General features: G+C 41.6%; 1 long non-coding RNA gene across 3 annotated transcripts in view; it reads right to left on the minus strand.

Moving 5' to 3' along the window:
- LOC308586463 overlaps positions 1-22118 on the minus strand; it is a 96480-nt gene extending 74362 nt beyond the window's left edge. For all 3 annotated transcript variants that reach the window (XR_014007892.1, XR_014007893.1, XR_014007894.1), the window contains exon 1: positions 22007-22118. This is a non-coding gene — a long non-coding RNA (uncharacterized lncRNA). The remainder of the gene's footprint in view (positions 1-22006) is intronic.
- Positions 22119-25000: the final 2882 nt, after the last annotated feature.

The raw sequence follows: 25000 nt of genomic DNA on the forward strand, positions 1-25000 counted from the left end.
GTGGTGCTGCAGGTTGCAAACGCCGCATGTATCACATTCGCAACCCAAGTGTCCACTGTACATCTCACTTCAGTGGGGAAGACTGTGACCAGATAACCTGTGTGCCTGCTGTCCAAGTTCTAACTGCTGGATGGCAACGTTTGGGACCTTGCTCTCACTTTTTATGGTTCTTAATTTTTAAACTGGACATGGACTGGGCAAACCTTCAAATAGAGAACTCCTTCAGATGGAGTTGGGGGAATGATCAATGGTTAATGCTAGTAACGAAGATAATTCCCTGAATAACCCTACTTCCAGTAACAGTACCAAGCCAGTATTGGTCTGACAATGTGGTCCAACATCAAACAGCTGGAATTGAGAACTGAGTTAGTAGATGATACTCCACAGTCTTGCATAGGGCCCCTGTACATCATTTGAAACAGAAAATGAGAATGAGGGTAAAATATTGCCAAATCAGAATGGCAGAGTTGACTAAAATTTGGCTGGGGTCATCCTTTGTATAAAGAAGAAAATCTGCCACAGAATCTCTTATGGCACTGCTCAAATTCAACAGACTCCAATTGCCTCCTGGTGGTCCCATATAGACAAGAAATTAATACAGCATATTAATTTATTCAATGTGGCATATAATTAGCATGATTCCCTATAATTCTAAATGTTGTCACCTTTATCACAAAAATAAAGTGACCATCCCTGGTAGTCACTTGCACCTAAGGGTTAATGTGGCATAATGGATATACTGGGTTTAATTTCCCACCTAGCCATGAGGCTCAGTGGATGTCCTTAAGCCTGTCACTATAACTTTATTTCAAGTATATGTATGTTGCTTGTCATCAGAAAAGACTGCAAAGTGGCTTACAAAGAAAGCCAAAATTAAATAATATCAAATATAATGCATCAACTCTATAAAATAGGGTTCCCCACATCCAATAAGTTCCCACGCATTCAATACCCACACAAACTGCACACTTGTACATCAGCCATCCTAAACTTGAACACATTCACCCACAGGTAATATACAAAACAACGCTGTAAAACATTGACAGGCTAACACTAAAACCAAATTTAATCTCACACTCCACCCACTCCAATAAAATTGGCATGAAGTTCATTAAAATATTCACATTTACGTAGAGGTATCATGTATGGCTGAGGAAGTACACTCTCACCCTAGTCATCAGCCCCCCATTCCTAGCTCCCACCTGATTAGTGGTCATAATCCAATATATCCCATACCTGCACAATGCACTCACCCCAAGTGAGCACTGCCCATCCCCACACCCAGCCAAGGCAAAACATGGCTGTCCTATCACCGCAAAACAGTTGTGTCTTTTTTATGAGCTCAATGGGCAGAGATGTAAAGTCTAACATCTTCTCCAATGTGTTGCCAGAGGATCCTGATCTCTGGGGTTGGTAAATTCAACAGGGACTTGAGTGTTCAAGGTTCATCCTCCACAGGGATGTGAGGAATAAAAGGGTGGGTCACAGTGTTCACTGTCCTGAACTCCTCGAGAGAAGGGTTAGACAAAACTGTCAGAAATAAATAAGTACTTTGATGGTAATGAGACCTATCTAGCAGGTATGAGAATTGTAGAGAAAATTCAGCATTATTCTGCTGAGCTACTATGGCTGGGTTTATAAGAAGAAATGGGGGAGATGGGGAGAGGGATGCAAGAACACATATCCTTGGCTGTATTTACAGGTCGCTTTTTACTTACTTTTATAAATCTAAGTCAAACCCTACTCATTATTCCAACAGAGGCTTTTAATTCTGTAATGCATATTTAAACAGTATTATTAAAAAACAATGTGCCAACTGCCATTGATGTGAGATGTCGGGCATTGCTCCTTTGAACCCATTATCATGTCACTGGACCTGTTAAATTTAGCTGTTTCTGTTGCTCTTAATTGGGTTGTGCAGCATGGAGCAGTAGAGCTTGGTCTCGGTTAATGCCATGAATTACAATAATCATATTCATTTTGCAGAACAGACCCATAACAAAAGTAAACGTGGGTATTCAAAACGGGTGTGCTAAAAAGGATATGAAGTTATAAACTGATTTATGTATTCAATAACAAATAAATACACTTTAGTGGGTCTTTCTTCTGTTTACTCACACTATGTGTTGCTAGGTTGTATCTGCCTACACATTCCCAATGAGGTCACAATCTTAGGTACCCTTATTCAGTGGGGAAAAGACCCATTGAACAACGAGGGATTTGCTTCTGAATAAAAGCCTAAGATTGTGATACAAGTCTTACTTCCTCCTGTTACTACTACACTCCTGGAACTGTTCAACTAAGCCTTATCTCCATAGTTCTCTCCCCCACCCCACTTACTCTTTTTACTTAGAGGCCCAGATCCACTAAAAATCTGTGTTTTACTGTTGGTATGTTTCTCAACCAATCTGCCTCCCTAAGAAAACAGGTTTCGCCCTTTCATTTTCAAGTCAATATCAGTGCAGGGGGAAAGCTGTTTTGCTATCACAGGTTTTTCTTTGGGGGGGGGGTATTGTACATCCATCCTGGTGGCACTCTGGACCCACTATAAACCCACCAACCCAAGCTGCTGGTCTGTGTCCTGGATGTGCCCCAAACCATTGTCTCCACTACTCTTTCCCCCGGCACAAATAACTCCATTCCCAGATGCCAGATTTTTTATTTTATTTTAGGAATTGTTTGTGTGACTGAAAAATGTATTTGAAGGCTGGGTCCTAGAGGTGAAACTAGACACAGCATTAAATATGTATTTGCATTTAAACAGCACATTTAAAAATGGCATCTACTGGAGGAAGTTGTTAATTGCCAGAGTAGCAGCTGATTAGGAAGTCCTGAGGAAACCCCGCCATCTGAAGCTCCTATTTGCATGGGAAGGAAATTCCCCATTGGCACCAGTTAAGAAAACCTGAAGGACCATGTAGTGAATCAGGTTTTGGTGAAAAAGAAAGGAATAGGCAGCCAATGCTTACCTATCTCTCACTGTGGCATATGATTATGACACTACCAGGAGATGAGTATCAATTCTGATTTGTTTGTGGGCAGGTTAGATGACCTTGCTTCACAGCAAGCGTTATCTGTCCCACACTTTCCAGTGCATTTTCCTGTCACTTTTCTTAGTACTTCTTAGTGATCTTTCAAGGAAGCAGATGGGTTGTGCAAGACCTCACGACGAACTATGATTGTACAACATGAATTTACTAGTATGTGACTCAATCCCCCTGAAAAGAGCGACAGTGCGGAAGTGCTGCATTACTCTTCTGTCTCCCCAACAGCCCACATCACTGCCAGTTACTGAGGGCGAAAAGGCAAGGCAGCAGGAAGCTTAGTGTGGCTGCAACAGTCCCCCTGCTGCCTTGCCCCCAGGGGCGCCGACTTATAAAAAATATTGGGGGGGCCCATACCGGGGTCCTGCCGCTGGTTCGCTCGGGTAGCCGGGAGAACGCAGTTCGAGGTGGCGGTGTTGGGGAGAGACCCTCGCTCAGGGCGCCACTAGACTTGGTGGCCGGCGGCCTATCTGGGGGGGTTTGGAGCGTATTTCGGCGGAGCGATTGGGGAGGAGGGGGCTTGTTGCCGGATTCTTCAGCTGGGCCGGAGATCCGCTGCTGGGGGGTCCCTGGGCCGAGTTGTGAGCACGGCCTGCTGAAGGGAGATCCAGCCGATTGCGCGACGGGGACGGCCGGGGCTCTCCGGCTAGGGCGCGCGGCTGGCTGGCTGGCGAGGGAGCAGGTGGGGAGGAGGCGGGGGTCCTCACTCTCTTAGGAAACGCACCCGCGCGCCCGATTGCCACGAAGTCCGAAGGGTGCGTGTGTGGAATTAAAAAGCAAAAACGAGATACGGGCAGGGCAGGCAAAGAGTTTTCTGCAAGAGGATGGAGGGCAGGTTGAAGAGAAAATCACTCAGGATGAGACAGTCAAATCAGCCATGATAAAATGGGCTCAGGATATTGGGTATAACATCATGTTTGAGGACTGGGAAAGGTTATGGACCACCGGAATGAAATTCACGGCATGTAATGCCTTGAAGGAAAATATTATGAAAATGATTTATAGGTGGTACATGACCCCAGTCAAGCTTGCAAAAATATATCACCTGTCTGATAATAAATGTTGGAAATGTAAGGAGGCTGAAGGGACATTCTTTCACCTCTGGTGGACTTGTCCAAAAGTGAAGGCCTTCTGGGAAATGATCTATAATGAGTTAAAAAAGGTATTTAAGTATACCTTTCCCAAGAAACCAGAGGCCTTCCTCTTGGGCATTGTTGGCCAGAAAGTTTTAAAGAAGGATAGAACTTTCTTTATGTATGCAACTACAGCAGCAAGAATACTTATCGCAAAGTATTGGAAGACACTGGAAGAGTGGCAGACGCAATTGATGGACTACATGGAACTGGCTGAAATGACTGGCAGAATCCGAGATTTGGGAGAAGAAACAACGGAAGAGGACTGGGAAAAATTTAAGGACTATTTACAAAAACAATATAAGTTGTATGAATGTTAAAAATTTACACGATTCGGAAACTATAGCTTCAGCAATTAGATTTGGGAAACAGGAAATTATATTTTAAGTAAGAAAAGGTCAAAATCTAAGGTAATACTATGTTTAAGATATAAGTAACTGATGAAAAGTATGTTAAATTTAGAGGTATAGTATTTGAAAAGTACAAAATAAGGTACGAAACAAGGTAATAATTTGCTGATATCTTTATTATAAAGAATGCAGGGTAAGGGAGATGCGAGGAAGTCCAGTTAGTTATATAAAAAATGTGTTGAATGGTTGGTTTTCTTTTCTTCTTTTTCTTTTTTTCTTTTTCTTGTTCTTTTACTTTTTTCTTCAGTGTATGTTTCTAACTTTGTATTTGAAACCTTAATAAAATATTTATAAAAAAAGAAGAAGAGAAAATCCTTTCGCTTTTCTGGGGCTCAGGGAAGTCTCAGAGCCGGAGGTTGGGGAAGGGACCCCCTTTGCTCTGCCCTCTTCTCCCGTCTTAGATTTGCATGGGGGTCCCCGCCCAAGCTTGCCTGGCCACCGGGCCGCACCTTGCTAGCCGCGCAGCTGTCCTCCGCGGCTGCGGAGCGGCCCTGCGCCGGTGCCCAGCCCCTCTGGGCGCCCGCTGCGCTGCCAATGACAAGCGGGCGACGTCGCGGGCGGGGAAGGCGTCGCTTTCTTTCCCGATCCTGCATCCTCCCAGTCTTCCAGCCCTTTTTTGGGTTGGAAGCTCGTCTCGTTCGCCCTTCTCCTTTCTTCACCCTGCGCGCAATTTTCCTCCCTCGTCTCCCTCCCCATTTCTCCTTCCTTCCTGACTGACTGACTGACGGGCTTGGGCTCGGGCTCCGGCTCCGGCTCAGGCTCGGGCTCCGGGTCGGGCTCGGGCTCCGGGTCGGGCTCAGGCTCAGGCTCGGGCTCGGGCAGCCACAGTGTCGGCGGTGTTGGCGATCGGCGGCGCGGGGGGATGGCCCTCCCGGGGGAGCCGGCGCTGCTCAATGGGGTTGCCAAGGAGACAGGCCGGCCGCCCTCCTCCCCCGGCCCGGCGCCCCCCGCCGCGCCGGTGCCCGTTATCGAGCTGGTGCGCGCCGGGCGCCCTATAAAAGCCGCGGACGCGCCCACCGCCGCCCGAGATTATTGGGGGGGCTGAGCCCCCCCAAACGAATTTTTGAGGGGGCTCGGGCCCCCTCAAGCCCCATGGAGTCGGCGCCTATGCTTGCCCCTCTCTCTTAGGAAACAGCAGCAATGTGTGGTGTTGGGAAGCCAGCAGAGCAACGCAGCCCCACCCACACTTAGTGGCCTGGTTTGCACATCATGGTAAGCAAAACTATGTCTTACTGGGAGTGTGTGAACATGATGATTCTTAAAGTGGAGCCAAGCACAAAGGGCCAATAAGGAGCAAAGCAGTTGCAATTTCTTTTCTGGGAGCCAGAACCTTCATGCTATAATTTGTGTTACCTGAAAACATAGCCAGTATAGGACATCCTTATACATTGTTTTTTATTGCACGCCTCAACTGGGTCAAAGGAGCATAAATGAACCATACTAGTACAATACTTGTTGTTAAAGGAATATTGAGATGTTATTAGTATTTGCAATAACAATTGAAGCAGTGAAAACAACAGCAATTTCAACATGGATAGTTTAGTTTGGTAATAATGTTAGGAAAAACAAATGGTTACTTCAGTTACCTTCTTGCAAAAACCCCAAAACACAGCCTAAGCCAAGAAATAAATTAATTACAAATTGTACTAAAGGTTTTGGACCAAGCTGAAGCTGTTACAAATGCATCATTTTAAAAAATGGTAATTATTCTGGGTGGGTGGAAAAAAACCTGGCACATATTATTTTCTTAAGTAAAACATAAGAGAGAACAGATGTTGTGATGACTGATGTTTCTTTTTGGCCTTCTTTCTTTAAAGATATTTGGCCCATTGCAAACAATCTGAATGCAACATTTTATCTCAGAATTGTTATCATGTTGTTACCAAGCTGAGGAGAAACATGTTTTGAGGAAGAGCTAGGATACTGTGGCAAAATGTCAAAGAGTCTGCAAAAAGCAAAGGTGAAAGGGGGTAGGTGGCAATGAAATCTGAGTAAAAAACCATAAATGTAAAGAAACACCAGGACTTCTGGTCTGAGGTGGAATGAGAAAAATGACCAAAAGACAAAGATAGGAAACCAAAATCTGGAAGTAATTATGGTCAAGTGAAGACAACTGAATTCCATATTACCTTGGTGGACGTCTGTAAAGGCAGTTTGAGGAGGTATTTTGGTAAGGTTTACTTTTTGGAGCTTAGCAACATAAATTTGTTGTCACTGAACTATTAAATAAAAGAGACACATGTTGGCAGAGAGTTTGCAGCGCAGGGATGGAACTGATTAAGGGACAGCCTATGAAATAATAGCTTAAATGGCCCCTCTGCAGGATTTTAATATCCCATGACAACACTCAATTGTCAAATTCAGCTAGAGTGTCCAGGATGCTACTAAAATTAAGCCAGAAAGTCGTAGATTTATTCTAGTTTTTTCCTTCTTCTCTTCAGTTAAGCACAGGAAATGCCAGTAAGCTGTGAGAATATAAGCAAAAAATAAGAAAGCATGGGGGAGGGGGAGAGAAGGATGGCCTACACTTTTAAAATAAATTTTCTGCCATTAAATCTACAACAAATGTCTCTCACCTACACACGATAAAGAGGCAATGTGGGATTTTAATTGGACTTTTGGCTTTTCTTCATTTGATTTAAACCTAGGTAGAATTTCAAACAATAATACTGGAACACCTGGTTAACACGTTAGATGATACGTATAGTTGTAAATTGTGGTTTTAATAGGTGCTCACTGGGGGATTTAAAAGGGTCCCATTGTTCAGCTTGGCAGATATTAAAAAAAAAAAAGTTCATGAACTACTGGGATTTTAAACCTGCTGGCATGATTTTAATATGCTTCAAAGAATGTAATTTGATAATTTGCCCAAACTTGTGCCCAATTTGTGAACAGAGTATCTAATGACCATGTTATGTCATTAAAATGCCCTGATAGAGAAATAGCCATAACATTCTGTTTTAAATTTATTACAACAATCCACTTTAATGAACAGCAACAGTTACTGAAATCCGATAATCATCATACTATACATACATAATGAAAGAAATGCATAAGCCAGTTCAGAAATGAAATATAAGTACATACTTCATATATATTTGAACGGTAAGAAATTGGGAAGAAAAACAAGCTTTGTATAATAATAATAATAATAATAATAATAATAATAATAATAATAATAATAATAGCAAGTGAGTATACTGAAGTGCAGGAAATCTGAAGCTTTTAGCCAGTGAGGGAAGAGTGTTTTAAAAGGTGGCAGGGAACGAGAGAATCCAGCCCTCCACCTATACCCTGCTTGATAGAGGGTGGCCACAAGCCCTGCTTTACAGAGAGCAGTCCTCTGTTCTAAGGGCTGTCTTATTTGAGGCCATCCTAAAGACAAAGAACCACGAGAAAGTGTAGAAGGGGTATTGAAGTTGCCCATCAAGAGGAGAATTTGTTCAGCAGACCTAGTAGGCACACAAGTGACCTAGTTGCAGTCTTCCCCAATATGGTGAGGTGTTAAAGGTAAAGGTAAAGGGACCCCTGACCATTAGGTCCAGTCGTGACTGACTCTGGGGTTGCAGTGCTCATCTCACTTTATTGGCCGAGGGAGCAGGCGCACAGCTTCTGGGTCATGTGGCCAGCATGACTAAGCTGCTTCTGGCGAACCAGAGCAGCACACAGAAATGCCGTTTACCTTCCCGTTGGAGCGGTACCTATTTATCTACTTGCACTTTGACGTGCTTTCGAACTGCTAGGTTGGCAGGAGCAGGGACCGAGCAACGGGAGCTCACTCCATCGCGGGGAATCGAACTGCTGGTCTTCTGATCGGCAAGTCCTAGGCTCTGTGGTTTAACCCACAGCACCACCTGCGTCCCTATGGTGAAGTGTTACAATGTCTAAATTTGCATTAGGCATATAAATTAGCATATGCAGGCTTAATGTGAATATGTACCCTATTTCCCCCTCTTTTTGGGTGATGCCTTTCTGGCAATGTGTAAGTAGCCACTTTTGAAGAAAACAAATCGTTTAAAAAACGCCCCAAGCCTCCAGGGTTCTCTCCGCCAAATCCTGGTAGCACTGCGCCAGAACCTCCCACTGCTCAGAGAAATGGAGACTGCATAACAATCCTTCTTCATCGTGATATTTACATATGGATTTTGAGCTGGAAAATGGACCCCTGAATCAATTCACACAAAAACTTTTTTTAAAAAAATTACAGTGAAACCCAGTTAAAAGACAATAAAGTGATAATATTAATAAGACATAAACAGCAATGGGAGGCAATGCTTTTTCAGATTAAAAGCTAGGTCAAATTAAAATAAAGCATTCACAAGCTGCTAAAAGCTTTATAGTGAAGAAGCCAATAGATGCTCTCAAGGAAGGGAGGCAGAGCAATGTCTGTGAGGTTGAATACATTGGGCGTGCAGGATTATATTAGACGGGGCAATCCTTCAAATATTCTCTGGTCCCATACCTACTTTGAGGTTTTACTGCTTTGTGTTCTAGTGTTGTCCCACACTCTTTATTCTTACCCCTCTCATTTTATTTGGATTTATCCTTTCTGGGACAAATCTGATAAGTTAAAGAAAAACAACCCTGTTGCAAGCAACTCATTTATTATATATATATATATATATATATATGCTTTCGTAGATTTTCACGGGTACAGGAATGCAGGTTTTGGTGTCTTCGGGTGTCTTCCCGTGTAAGAGTTGGGGTGTCTAGGCGACGTTTCAACGAGGTCTCACTCGTCATCTTCAGGCTGGTGCTTTCGGCTTCTTGTTACTGGAACAGAGCAGGATCTCAGTGTTTGAGTTCCTATAAATACTGTTGGGGGGGTGTGGTGTATACCCTCTAACATTCTGGGCAGAGAGGAAGTTCCCAGGTTAGTGTGTCTTTTCTTCTTTTGTTCATTAATTACTTGAGGGATATCTTGAGTGATTTCTTGAGTGATATTCTGAGTACCACTTAGGAGGGTCATTAGGTGTGGATTAGTTGCTAAAGCTTTCGTGTCTTGACCTCTTGAGCTTGTGAAGAGTTTTTTCTGAGAAGATGGCTGTACTGCACTTAGTTGTGCTCTGGCTTGGCTTCGTGTATAGGGGCGAGCTGTGGTTTTGTGCCTTGTGCCAGCCAGATCTGTGTAGGGATTGCAGGGGGGTGCAGCATCTCCCCACAAAAACCGACACCAGAACCAGAGGCACACAGAACGCCATCTCCAATCAACCACACCAGACCCAAACCCAGACCCTCTCCACAGATAAATTACAGACACCATCCAGTAGCCAAACCATAGTGGCACCTCCGGATGCTGCACCCCCCTGCAATCCCTACACAGATCTGGCTGGCACAAGGCACAAAACCACAGCTCGCCCCTATACACGAAGCCAAGCCAGAGCACAACTAAGTGCAGTACAGCCATCTTCTCAGAAAAAACTCTTCACAAGCTCAAGAGGTCAAGACACGAAAGCTTTAGCAACTAATCCACACCTAATGACCCTCCTAAGTGGTACTCAGAATATCACTCAAGAAATCACTCAAGATATCCCTCAAGTAATTAATGAACAAAAGAAGAAAAGACACACTAACCTGGGAACTTCCTCTCTGCCCAGAACGTTGGAGGCTATACACCACACCCCCTCAACAGTATTTATAGGAACTCAAACACTGAGATCCTGCTCTGTTCCAGTAACAAGAAGCCGAAAGCACCAGCCTGAAGATGACGAGTGAGACCTCGTCGAAACGTCGCCTAGACACCCCAACTCTTACACGGGAAGACACCCGAAGACACCAAAACCTGCATATATATATATATATATATATATATATATATATATATATATATATATATATTTAATGATATTTATTAAAGTTTCAAAAAAGGTTACAAAAATAAGAAAAATAAAAAAATACAAAATACAAAATACAGAAAAATAAAAACATTTAAAAACAAATCAATCTTTCCATGCCTTGTCTTTCATTTACTTGTTTCCCTGACCTCCTCACACCTCCCTTTTTTGTATTCCAGTTCAGTTAGTTAATTCAGCAAATCCTTTCCCTCTTTGTTTTTATCCTAATCCTTTAACTTAATATATTGTAACTTTGGATTCTCACCTGTTAACAAACCATTTTTACATACTCCTTTGTAACAGTGTGCAACTCATTTATTATAGCACAACAACCCATTTACAGAATTCAGCTCCAGTTTGGAAGCATCCACTATCGTCTAGGTCTGTTGGCATTTACGATAGTGAATTCAAAATCTTATCCATTCATACTTATATAAATACTGTGTGTCCTAAGAATTCAGTTATAAGAACTCCCTAGTGTGCTGACAGTTACTGAAACAGGACTTGTTACTGGAGTTCTTATGGAGGTTAAACTCCCACTGAACTGTAAATTTCCTTTAAGAAAAAAAGTCTGAAGAACAACCTGCTAATAGCTTTTATAACAATTTTGTCCTTATTTTATATCTCATTTTACTATATTTTATTTTAACTAATATGGTTTAGATGAACTGTTGATCTTTTGGCGTCTTATGCAAAACAAACCTACCAAACCTTTCAAGGTTCACTGCTACGTACCTACACATACTAACTAAAACTCCCGGTGCAAAATGCTATACGACAGAAAGGTCTCTATAGGTCCCTTATAAAAAATCTTTTGCATGCCCCAAGAGTGTCTTATTCATTTCAACAGGAAATGCCAAGGGAATTTGTAGGTAGGCTGTACTTGTTTGCCCCCCCAACCCCCAGACCCAGCATTCAATATGGGGGGGGGGGAAAGAGGACATGATTTATAATAATGCTCTAAAAACTCTTCAATTTTTATACTTCTAATACTGAAACAACATAGTGTGTCATTTTAACTAGCACAAGAATACATCGTAATATGTAATTTGCTTATGTTATCCCGGGCTTTGACCATTAAATAAGGTAGTTGGGAAGATTTTGGAGATTCTGTCAATAGCAAAGCTGCATGTTCTGGTGGACTGTCTGTTCCTTCAGACTATAGCAGAGGATGAAAAGAGACTGTAGGTGAGGCCAGATTAAGGAGGTTGGGGATCCTGCTGCTGTTTCCAAAATACCCTTCCTTCCCCCCAAAAGGAACATATGAAATAAGGCACCATAAAATAAGTTTTATGGCATTTAAAAGACTAACCAATGTATTACGGCACGAGCTTTTCTGTACTTAAAAAAAAAAGGCACCGTGGAGCCTTTGGATTTTACAAGGATCAGCAAAACACAAACAAAAAGCAGCTTGACAACCTTGATAAACAAAAAGAAGATACTTTGAGCCTACACAGTTTAGTATTTTAAACTCATGATTTTTGCTCACTTCCTGCTTTGGACCAATCACCAACTCTTAGCCATCTGTCATGGATGCTTTAGCTGAGATCCCTGCATTGCAGGGGGTGGGGCTATATGACCCTTGGAGCCCCTTCCAACTCTACAATTCTGTGATTCTACCTCACACGGCAGTTTCAAGATACAGAAAGGAGGTATAAAATAGCTGCAAAAAGAGGACTTCAGCTTGTATCAGATTTTGGTTCTATTAACCAGTGTGATGCATCTTTGTACAATAAAAGGTCATCTTTTCTGCTTCAACCAAAGTTATTCTGACCTGTTTATTACGTGCTTTATTTGCATGAGTCCCATTTGTTTTCGACTAAGCCTACTCTTAGGTTACCGCCCACAAGGAACCGAGTACTAAGAGTTGTTCCTTAGCCTTGTAGCCACTGGGGGTTCTGGAAATTGGAAATATCTGCTTCTATTTTTCAGTGGGCAAAATGGACCCATGTGTTGGGTGGCCAAGACATTTAGGTTTTCAGCTGCCTCAGCCCATTAGAGCTCTCAGAAGATCTCACATTCTCCTGCAAGATCTCATGTGAGCTGGCCAGAAAGGCTAAAACTTTTCTTCCCATAGGAGCAACTTCTAGGGGCCAAAAAATATTCGAGGGGGCTGCCCGGCAGAGTTGAAGGGAGGGCACTGGGAGAGGGAATTGGATGCATGACCTGTGACCTCTGTCCTCAGGTTTATTTTCTCTTTCCATGGATATATTTGGCAGAAGAGCCAGGATCTCTCCTCACCACAGAAAGGCAGCCATTTCTCTAAAGAAATCTGCCTTCTTTGGTTCCAACACATCTTCCATTACATCTCTTCTTGCAAATCAGTGAAGTCCCCATTGTCTCCTGTGCATAACACTGTCCCATCCACTTGTATCTTCCTTTTAATATGGCTATTTTCTTTTCACCTGGAAACTAAATTCTAATGGGAAAATCTTATTGTTTGACTTTGGAATACCAAACGCCAGCCTAGATATACCGCCAAATGATCATGGTAGGATTAAATAGATTTTTATTTTTCTCCCCACTCCAACCACCAATGGCTGGCCAAAAATGCAGTCTGTCTTACTTCCCTCCCCCGCTCCCGCTTTTATAGTAACAATAATTTAAAATAGTATATTCAGTGAAGTGAGAAAGAAAAAGGATTGCACCCAAATTACGGTGCAGTACAAGAGAATTTAATTAAGAATATACACATTAGAATTTCAGTGGGATCTTCTATTTAATGTTACTTTATTAAGCCTTCTATCAAACCCTTTTTTATGTATATCAGTTGATATACAATTAATCTGTTCTCTTGTGAGGAAAAAAAATAGCACCTGAGGTGGATGAAAAGTGTCAGATTATAATAATTATAAGCAGCTGTTCATTTGGAATCACCTCTGGCCTACATGGGGGATGCTGTGAGTTACCACTCCTCACAACAGCCCACCTCATTAGACTTGACCTTCCCAGCTGGGGATTTCATTTGTGTTTTTTTTAATGGATTTGTATACTGCAAATCATAACACCTCATGAAGACTGGCTCTTTGTTGCAATAACAGAAGAGAGCAATAGATTATTATTATTATTTTTTAAAAAACAACAACACCCCACCCCAAATCTGCGGCTACTGTAAACTGGTCAGATACAAGTGGTAATGCGGGTAACTTTTCAGAGCTGCTGCCTGTGTGGCAATCTAGATTGTGACAATGCCTTATCTGAGACAACGAAGATACGATTAGCATTCGAGAGGAAGCCTCTTGGATCCATTTCTACCACAATTAGTAGAATAAATAAGTTCTGCCAGACTTTTTAATGCATTTGTGAGCACAGGGGCTGTTTCTTCATGGCACCACCTCTGGCAGGGTGACCATGGCTGTGCAAGAAAACCTGCCATCAGCAAAAAGAAAGCCTCCATGAAACATAAGCAGGCATCATTTGAGCCAAGCTTCAGTGGGGTTTAGTGCTGGAATGCATTTCAGAAGGACTGGGTTTAGAAAAAGTGTGTCTTTGGACATGTATAGAATTCCAGAACCACCACCAGCCTGACTGAGCGACTTCCAAAAAAACACAGTCAATCCCCTCTGCAGTGAGTCTGACCTTCCAGATCTTCTGGAATCCCACCACCTCCAATTTTTGAAATTATGAAGCACCCGGCATCAATGTATCGCAAATACGAATCCGAGAATGTATGCACACACATTCTAGCCTGTGGAAATTAAAGAAATATGCACGTACAGACTTATAGAGAAAATTAAGAGGGTGGGTTTTTTGAGCTTCTCAACAATATATCTGGTTTCTTTCCCCCCTCCATTTATGTTTGTAATAAACTCACTCTCATACAATTAGCCTCAATTGTTTTTATATCTTCTGAGGCAATAATATAGGCAGTCTGGGGAATACAGTAGTAATCCACATACCTGTGTTCATTTACCCAAATCACTATGGTTACAGCCAGGGCAAATTGTTTACTGTGAGAATCTTTGGAGCCCCTTTCCAGATACTAATGACCTTTCTGTTCATCCAATAACATCAACAAACCAGGGAGGCTGCCCACACCATTAAAGCCAATTGCCTCTCAAGTTACTGAGGGACTTGTGCTTTTCCTCATTTATTTTCTCTCATCTGATGTAACTCACATGCCACTTTCTTGTCTTTAAAGAAGGGGAAAAACTGTGGATTATTGATTTGCTTCTGAACAGAAGACCAACCTAAAAGCCCCAATGAATTGTCACTCATTATTGAAATTACTGAACACTAATTAAACTGGCAGCTCAAATCCCAGCAGGCCACACTCATCTGAAGCTGAAATTCAGACACTTGGACAGTGGAAGAGAGAAAGCGTTAGCAAGCACCAGGATTGTAATAAGCTTTGCATTAATTTTTGTTTCTTAAAGGCGCACGCAGGGTTTGCACACCCAACACGCTACCCGCAAAAAAAAGAAAAAGGTTAAATTCACAAAGCAGCTCCGCCTAGGTTCTTTTTGGTAGGTACCGTTGCAAATTAGTTGCCTGGAATCTCAAAACAAAACAAAACCCTGTTCTTTTCACTGTAATAAACAAAACAGGAAAAGGAAAGACAGTATAGCATTAAAGAGGAAGGCAGTACATGAGCACTGGCTAATGATTAACACCGGCTAAAAGACGCTGGTAAAGCGAGCGTAGGAGAGCTTAAAATTCAAATTGGCTAGGTGGAAGGAAACTGAGTCAGAATATATAAATAATCACATCACTTGGATGGAACTTCTCGAGCAATAATAAATGCTAAAGATCATTTAGAATTCATAGAGCCCAATTTAGGGGGAAAAAAATCTTTGGCCCATTTTCACAGGATGCCCAAGCTACCTATAAATTATGCATGTCCACAGCTAATCAATGGCCTCCCCCTCCCCCCTCCCCTCCTCACACACACTTTCTAAGCAGTAACTCTTCATTTGTTCAACTTCAAAGGGGGCAGAGCAAGAAGGAAAGGGACTAGTCTAAGCATTTAATTTAAAGTAGATGCACAGGACTCTATCTGAAAATAGATTGGGGAGAAAAGGCCAAGAGATGGGAAGGAATACAGGAATTTGGAGGCAGCCTGAAGTGTGAAGCAGCGTCTTCGGTTTGTAGAAGAGAAAGAACTGTTGGGGAGAGGGACAGAAAGCACAACAACTGGAAATCAAGTGTTATTGTTTCAGTTTGGGGGTGTTTTTCTCTGGCATGGCGCGTCAGACACCAGTGTTGCCATAGAACAAGAAACTGTTGGACGACTGCTACCAATGGCATACCATCATGGTGGAGGTTCCTGCCTAGGAGACTTCACCAAAAAGAGGAGAAAGATTTTTTTTGTTTGGAAAGGCCTGTGTGTGTGTGTGTGTGTGTGTGATTTGGGCGTTGCTTCTACTGTTTCGGGATTTGAGCTTTAGCTCTATGGTTTCATTACAGTTCTTCATAGGGATTTTAGTGTTTTGAATTGCTTAGGGCTGTTTTAAATGGTCGCAATGATCTTGAGAGGTGGCATGGGGCGTCTTCAGATCTGGAATCATCGTTAGTTATTCGTTATTAAAAATCGATCACACAGCACTTTAAGCTAAATGCCACTTTTGTGTCCATTTCCTTATTTTGTAACATGCAAGTTCATCAGATGGTGGCTGGTGCTATAGGTAAGCACCAATAACTGAAACATTTTGCTTCCTGAGGCAAAGGACAATATGGCACCCACAACCACAGTCCCATGTAAAGAACTGGATATTATTTCCATATTGCTGACCGGATAGTTTCTTCTACCATACCTGAAGGCAACAGACTGGCTTGAAGGACACAGGGCAAACCATGTGACAGACACGCATGCCTGTACAGGAAGATAAGAAGGATCAGAGGGGCCTGCCACCACTGCCCCCTTGCATCTGCCCCCTGAGGCAGTCAGCAGATACTTGGGCTGGACCTGCAGTTGGGACCTCCCACCTGAGAAGGATTCAAGGACTAATTGGATATGATAGAAGTTTCCTTATAGCAATTACAAAGAAGAAGCAGTGTAAGACCTATCATGCTATCAAACAACCCTACCTCATCAGGCTTTTAATAGTTAGATTTCTATCTTTATTGGGTTGGGTTTTTAACTTCTATTTCATCCATGTGGCCATGGGAGAGGAAACCACAAAAAACTTTTCTTTATCATCATCATCATCATCATCATCGTTCTGTATCTCATTAACAGTTCCACCTTTGGCCAGCACCGTTACCAGAAGATTAAAAAGATGGCTAGATAATGAGCCAGATGAAAATCCCATTAAACACAACAGGGCTTACTTTCAAGTGAGCATGCACAGGGTTGGGCTATTAATGGGCTTGTTTTCCTCACGCAAACCATAATGTAAATCTGTGTAATGGTGATTCTTAAGTGCCCTCCAATCCATTACTGCAGAAGAGCCATCAAGATGTAATAGGATCTGTGGAAACTGGTTTCCAGGTGCCCTGCATTGTTAAGTGTGTTCCATACTTTAGGAAACCACATCTGCATGGAGGTTTGCAGAAACATAGTTTCAGTAATTGATCTTGAAGCCCTGGAGCTTTTGGCACATCTCAACAAGGCATTAAATTTTTTTATAAGGCATGTGTACAGAAAACATGTAAAAATGTGAGGCTGTTCAGGTTTCCCAAGCAATATAAAGCTTTGGATAGTGTTTGTATAATCTTAGCACATTATAAAGAATAACTACTTAATCACCATAGATCTATCACCTTTCCCTATGCAAATATATATTTGCGTTCACACACACACACACTGCTTTCAAGAAATTACTCATAGGTGCTAGAACTAAGGAAGTCAGAGCCATGGCTTTTTGAAAGGGGGAAAGAACATTTAAACAGCTGCATATATTCTAAGCATACCCAGATTGAGCAAGATTGGCCAAACCTCAATTTCTGAACTTCTTTTGAAAATCTTGAAAATAGTCATAAGAAAGAGGGTTCCACGAACATGCACAGACAAGGTGGAAGGGGCTATTTTTCAGGGGGTGGGGAGAAAGTTTGCATATAATTGGGGGGACTTGTTTTGAGTAGTGTCAGTGCATTTCCTCAAGTGTCATTCCAAGGTGCATTGTGGGTGGAGGAGGATACCAGTCACCCATGGTGGTGATGGTAAAATAAAGTTTAAAGGGAGGGGGGAAGGTTTAAAAAGCATAGCTGCCAAATAACTCTCTCCTAAAACATTGCAAATTCCTGTCCTGAAATTCTCCTTCCCTTTGTGAACCTGCTTTCCGCTTACACTGCTGAAATTTTCAACCAAGTTTATCAAGTAGAATTTCAGGTTTAGTGCTAGTTATGACAATATTCTTTGAGTTTAGGGAGAGAACCACAAGTTTCTCTTCTGGAGAACCATAAGTTTCAAAAACAAGAAATGAAAGAATCAAGTAAACCACCAAAAAGAAAGAAAAAACGAACAGTTCCCTTTGGTATTCCGGTAAATTTGGGTGGACTTGTAAACTACGCACAAGTTGAAGCAATTGCATGACTTCTTCAGCATGTGCTGAACCTGGCATAGTCTCACTAAACCTGCTCTATGCACATGCCAGTTTGGTTGTGTGAATTGGCTCCGAAAGTGTGAATTTCCTTTCGCGTACCGCTACTGTGACATTTTAGCAAGGATGGATTTCCATGGACATCTGCCATATATGAAATGATCATGGTGCAGCAGTGTAGTTATATGCCATCGTTTTATTGCAGCTAGGAGGGAGAGTGGTTACTAAGCCACAGTGCAATAATTCCAACCTTCTTTTGCAAGACATGTTCAAGGGGAAAATAATTTCCATGTGTTGGCACTGCATCTTGACTTTTATATGGGTCAAAGGGACATTTATTCCCCAAGGTCATGTTTGGTTTCCTTTTTTTTAAAAAAAGCTACATTCCCTTAAAATCCTGGAGTCATCACTTTAAACAGCTCTAAGCAAAACTATTAATGCTCTAAACCTTTATTTTTATTTAAAAGAGTAAACCCTTCAGCCTTGAATATTTAGTAGGATTCTGTCAAAGAGGAGATTTCTTTCCCAATATGACCTATCACAATATTAACTCATCAATAAATAATAAGAGGAAGACCACATGATTTAAAAGATGCTGAAGCTTCTGATAGCTGCCATTACAAGTGGGTCTACGTTATGATTGTCTGGAGTGCTTGTAGAAATGGCCAGTTGCCTTGTTAGATAGAAGAAATAAGAAAAGCAGAAACTGAATCGGTCATTACTAATATTCTTTACATCATGCATTTTGTTGTGCTGATCCATTAACCAATATACTGAACAGAGTGTAGGGATAGGGCTTATCATGTGGCTAGGACCCTCGTACCTATGGGACTGCCTCTCCTGGTATGCCCTGTGAAGGACGTTAAAATCCACAAATAACAACACTTTGGAGGTCCCAAGCCGCAAGGTAACCTTGGTCTCAACTAGAGCCAGGGCCTTTTCAGTACTTGCCTTGACTTGGTGGAGCGCTCTGTCATAAGAGACATGGGCCCTGCGGGACTTGACATCTTTCCACAAGGCCTGCAAGACAGAGCTGTTCTGCCTGGCCTTTGGTTTGGAACCCTTATGCTTCCCTCCCCTTGTGGTTTTGATTTATGGGCTACTATTAAAATGAGGCTGCATTCTAAATTGTATTTTAACTCGTATTTTAATAAACTGGTTTTTGGTTTTTTTGTCCCCCCCCCATTATGTTTTATTGTAATTTTATTGGTGTTGGCCGCCTTATTATTATTCTTATTCTTATTCTTATTATTATTATTATTCTCTTCATTATTATCTTCCTCCTAATGAAAGATCTGCTCCTATCAAGGAGGATAGGCTGCAACAGCCACTGTCTTCTGCTCACTGTCCATTGACTCAGCATCAAATGACACTCTGTGGATAATAATCCACATACTAATATGGGTGTTCCGAAAACGATGAGCGTTAAGAGACACTATAGCACCCTTTGAAAATAGAAAAAAAGTACCTTGTGCTGTGAAGGAGGCTGAGGAGCACTAGACAAAGTGGGTAGGCTACATTTGGTGACATGGGAGAAGTCAGTGGGAGGTGCTTTGTCAGACTACTATTCCATCTAATGAAGTACTGACTAATCTTATTGTTGAAGTTCTGTTTTTAAAGAGGAAGTCACTGTCCATTGACTCAGCAGTGGAGAGTCCAAAGGATCCAAGATTCAATCCTTAACATCTCCAAGTAGGGCTGAGACCTTGGAGAGTGCTACCTGTGGACAATTGTAGATAATACTGAGTTAGAAGGACCAGTAGTCTCCTCTGACATAAAGCAGCTATTTGGGCTCTCTAAACTCTCAGTTGGGTTTTGCCACCATCACCACTGGTCTTGCCAGCTAGAAAGGACAAGGGTCATCTGCCAACGAGCTACAATATCCTCCAAAAATGTGTACTGTGCTAAAATGATGTTTAGTGCTATAGGTGATTGAGCATAGATTGAGTTCCCAAAAAGTGGAACAATGGTATTTTAAACCAACCATGTACTAAACTCATTATATTAACTTAACATGTTCACTGCCTTCCTTTATTGTGTTTATTTATGGAAATATTGTTTAATATTTTGAAGTAATTTGATATAAAGACCTTTCTCTCAAGTAACGACAAATAACTAGGCTGAGCCTGCCCCACTGTGTACTGAACAATGTAGTTTTACTGCAGATTTCATATATAACATCAGTTGTGGGGCAGGTGGTTGTGGCCTGACTGAAATGTCCTCATGGGCCTTCGTCTCACAGGATGGAGGTTCCCAATCCCTGAATTATAGTGAACTAAATTCACAGAAACACATTAAAATGTCAGCTACAATTTAGCCTTAATTTCTTTTATCATTATTATTTACAACCTTTAGAAGACATCTGAAGGCAGCCCTGTATAGGGAAGTTTTTGTATGTTTAATTATGTTTTCATATATGTTGGAAGCCACTCAGAGCGGCTGGGGCAACCCAGTTAGATGGGTGGGATACAAATATTTTTATCATCCTCATCCTCACAAAAGTCTCAAGCCTAATTCAAATCTACCCAAAAGCACATCACCCAGGGAAAAAAACCCTGTACTTTTGCTTACACATTCATATTCATAGATGTATTATCCTAGATATACATACACAGGTGGTCATGGATAATCACTTAATCAAGACTCATAGCTGTTGAACTCGAAAATTATTTTATCTTTATCTTGACTCTCCTAAAGAGGTAATTATTTTATTCCCACATTGCTTTTTTAAAAAATGGCAGCACTCTTTCAGAATTCTATGAGTCACTTGCATGGAAACTGCAGAGCTGTTGCATTTGATTGGCTTTCTTGGCCCTTACAAACAATTTACATCTGTAGAGACAGGAATTTCAACCATTTCAGAAAGCCTGCAGCATTTACAATCCCCGCAGCTCTAATTGAAAGCTGAGCTGTAGCCATTTTCACTTTCCAAAGTTCAAAGAGAAATCCGCTATTTAGAAACCAGTGGTCAAGAACTGTTGCCCAGAGAACAATGAAACTCTGGGACCTAATGCATTGTTAAAAGACATGGGAATTAATAAAGGTCTGCCCTCTCAGAAGAGAGGGAAAAAGTTGGGCCTTCACTCTACTCAAAAAAGGAAAGTTTTATCAACCCCCAGAGGTTTCACATCTCTATTATAGAAGGACTAGATTGTAAAATTTTGCCGGAGCTCATTAGTTATGGGAACTCCCAAGCTCTGCAGAGAAAAAACATGGAATGTAGTAGCTCTTTATGAGTTAACTGCTTGCTTCCTTGCCACTGCTACTAGTTCAGGCTGTTTCCTTTGAAAAACAACACCGTATACCTTCCTTTAAGATTAAGGATATGCTATAGTGGAACCATTTCAGGTTCCGTTCAAGCCTACATCACATGTCACAAAATAATAATAATACACTGTGGTCTCATTCAGACATAACACTAAGCCACAGTACATCACCACAGAAGTGAGCCTGAGAAAGCCTCATGGTCATGTGCCTTCATCCAACCACATCCAAGATCCGCGCTATCCAGCAGGCCCCCACCCCGAAGGACAAAACGGAGTTGCAGGCATTCCTGGGGCTGCTGAACTTTTATAACATGTTCCTGCCCCACAAAGCCACAGTGGCTGAGCCTCTTCACCGACTCCTTAGCACTAAGAGAGCCAGTGTGGTGTAGTGGTTAAGAGCGGTAGTCATGTAATCTGGGGAACCGGGTTCGCGTCTCCGCTCCTCCACATGCAGCTGCTGGGTGACCTTGGGCCAGTCACACTTCTTTGAAGTCTCTCAGCCCCACTCACCTCACAGAGTGTTTGTTGTGGGGGAGGAAGGGAAAGGAGAATGTTAGCCGCTTTGAGACTCCTTAGGGTAGTGATAAAGTGGGATATCAAATCCAAACTCTTCTTCTTCATCTCCCCCCGCTGGTATAGCCCCAAGGATTTTATTTCATTTTTAACCAAGCACAGGCGCAATCTCTCCTCCTGCAGCTCCCAGCAACTTGAATTCAGGAGTATTTAAGCTCTGGCCATGAAGGCGGAGTGTTGCCATCATGGCTAGCAGTACTTTCTCTAATCCTCTTTTAAGCTCATCCAAGTTGGTAGCCATCACTACCATTTAACCAAGTAGTACCTTCTTTTATCCGTCCTGAATCCTACAACATTCAATTCCATTGGATGGCCATGAGTTCTAGTGTTGAGAGATGGGAGAAAAACTGTTCTTTGTCCACTTTGTCAAATAATATGTGGCGGTAACAAGAAAATAATCTTTGTGACATATTTCCCCATTATTTTCAAGAGTTGAAGGCGGGGTTGCAAGTCATAAGTTGAAACTTGCATGCAGTTTACTTTGCAATGCCTTCTGGAATGTGTTGTTTTTGTATTGCAGATGTTTTGGGTTGGGGAGTATGTGAAAAGTTGGACCACTGGCAAAACCAATAAAATATCTATACATTCCTGCCAAATCTGAACAAAGGAGAAAGCCAGCATTTTTGTCCCAATTTTCTAGCAGCAAAAATAATTTATTTTCTTTCCAAGCTTTTATTTCTATTGTTTGCCTAATATTAAACTTTTGCCTAATATTAAACTAGGAATGACTAGCCCCTTTCAGCCAGAGGGCCACATTCTGTGCCAGAAGGAGAACTCACACTTTACAAAGCAAAAAGTGGTTGGCAGGTCTTCCAAAATGGCTGTGTATGTTAGGTCTGGTTGATACCTCCAGGTTCTCTACCCCTGATTTAACCTATACAGAACCAATGTAAACTATCTTATGGCTTCTGGGGAGGGGACAGAAAAGAACTAATATAGCAATACAAAGGTTTGTATGAAACAGATTTGTAGTTTGTGTATGGACTGCTTGCTTTGCACACAAAGTGCTAAAAGAGAAGAAAAAGGATGCTGTTTAATTCAGGGAGTAGAATATGTAAATGTATATGTAAAATGGGAATCCATATAGAAAATGCGAGGACTCATTTCTTTCTGATGTGCTGTGCTTGACATTTCTGATGTAACAGCTACGGAACACTTAAGAAAGAGAGTCAGTGTGGTATAGTGGACAGAATAGCTCTTTCAGGTTCAAACCGTACAACCTGTTCAAGGGCCTATGGAAACATGTGGTACTAGCTCTGCCCCTTCAATGATGCCATGAACCCCAACAATGTGCTCAAGCCATTTCAGAATCAACAAATTCTGGATGGGATCACATTAATCACACAAAGAATTTCCAACTCAGGGGTGGGAACCCTGTTCAGTTAAGGTAACAAAGGATGTTAGAAACACACCAACATGTAGAGTCTCAGTGAGGGGCAGAGCTAGCCCCATACATTTTCACACACTACTTTACATATCTAAAGTGGCCTTGAAGCGCTCTAAAGTTAGGCTTGAATTTGGTTTCAATTATCTTCTCTACTAAGAAAGCAGAGGCAAAATTGGATGTGACACTAAACATGCCACCTGAAGTGTATATATTGTTTTTGAAATTGTTAATAGCCAACACTGGGGTGGGGGTGGGCAAGTGGGCATTTTGGGAGTGGAGGACACTACTGTGGGAAAGAAGGAGATAATTCTTTACAGCCAAATAAAAAATGGGAGATGCCCACAGGTCAACTAGCAATTAGAAAACCAAGTGATGCATCACCTCCAACTTGGCCCTGAGTTTTATCTTATCTTATCTTATCTTAGAATGTTGTTTTGAGAATATAACGGGAATAGCAAGGAACCATATATGTTGTCCTGAGCACCTTGGAGAATGGGTAGGATAGAAATGTAATGAATGAATGAATGAAAATGCATTCAGTAAAACCATTTGTACTCAAGCCACATAGATTCAGCTATATATTCACCTCACCTGGAAAAAAACAAGTTTACCGTCTAGAAACCAGCTATTACAGCAATGCTGAAACTATAGGTGTGCTTACCGTTCCTCTTTAAAAGGAATCATCAGTTTGTTTCTACAAATGATTCTGGGAGAAGAGAAGGGCAGCACATCTCTTCTCATCTGTATCCTCTTCATCAACTCATTGGGATTCTAGTGATTTCACAGAAGCAGAATGGCTCTTTGCTAAATCGGCAGGTTTCCCAGGCGTGCATAGAGAGCTATAGAAAACGTTCACATGCTCCTGTGATTTATGGCAGCATCATGGCTTCCCATTATTGTTAGCGGGTCTGTAACTATTTCCATTTAAAAACCTTACTTTCATATAACTTCTCCATAAAAATTCACTCCAGTTTGAAACTTGCCATATGAGGCATCAGCCAAGCAACTGTTCCAATTGAGGGGACCGGGAGAGGGCCTTCAAACATCTCTCAGCAAGTTTTATAGGTTATTGTACCAGGTTAAAATGTAGCCCAACACTTCTCTAACTTTATCCTTGTGCAAATTTTGCTTTCAATTATTATTGTTTTATTAGTGATAGGGTATGCATGTGCGTGTGTTAAAAATACACAAGTGGCTATGGTTGAATACTCAATGAAAGGCTTGGCAAGACACCTATCAATCTTTGGTTTCAGTTTCTGAATCACAAAAAAAATTAACTACAGACATTCATGGTGAACAACTATTTTCAAAGTTTCAACAGCAAACAAGGAAGAACCAAAGGTTTAGGGATCCAATCTTTAAACTTGTGGAACACTTAGTAAAATGAAGTATTTACGGATGAAAAGATTTAAATTTTATATGTCATTCATTTACAGCATTTTGATGCTACACTGGCAATCAACATTTGGATATTTGTCCACGCAAAACAAAACAAGTTAAGATGTAAAGATTCGGTTTCCTTTCCAGAGTATTTATATTTGTGCAAATTTGATTTCCTTAGTATCTAAATGGCTGGAGAACCTCCAGCTCATGGACTTCATTAGCTCCCCCCCCCCACACTTCTCATTTGACCCACAAGCCCTTTTTAGTCAAGTCATGCCTACCAGTTCTACTCCTGGCATTCTATATGACTTCAGATGTGAGATAAGAAAAGGTGGGGGGGTAGAATGTGACCTATGTATCACAATATAATATTTCATACATCTGATGAAGTGTACTATGGCTGGTTTTATTTATTTATTTAATTTGCCAATTACTTTATCATGCCCAGGGCAATCCAAAGCAACTTACGCTTAAACAACAGACAACAAA

Source organism: Podarcis bocagei (assembly GCF_964188305.1).
Source record: "Podarcis bocagei genome assembly, chromosome: 4".
NCBI lineage: Eukaryota > Metazoa > Chordata > Lepidosauria > Squamata > Lacertidae > Podarcis > Podarcis bocagei.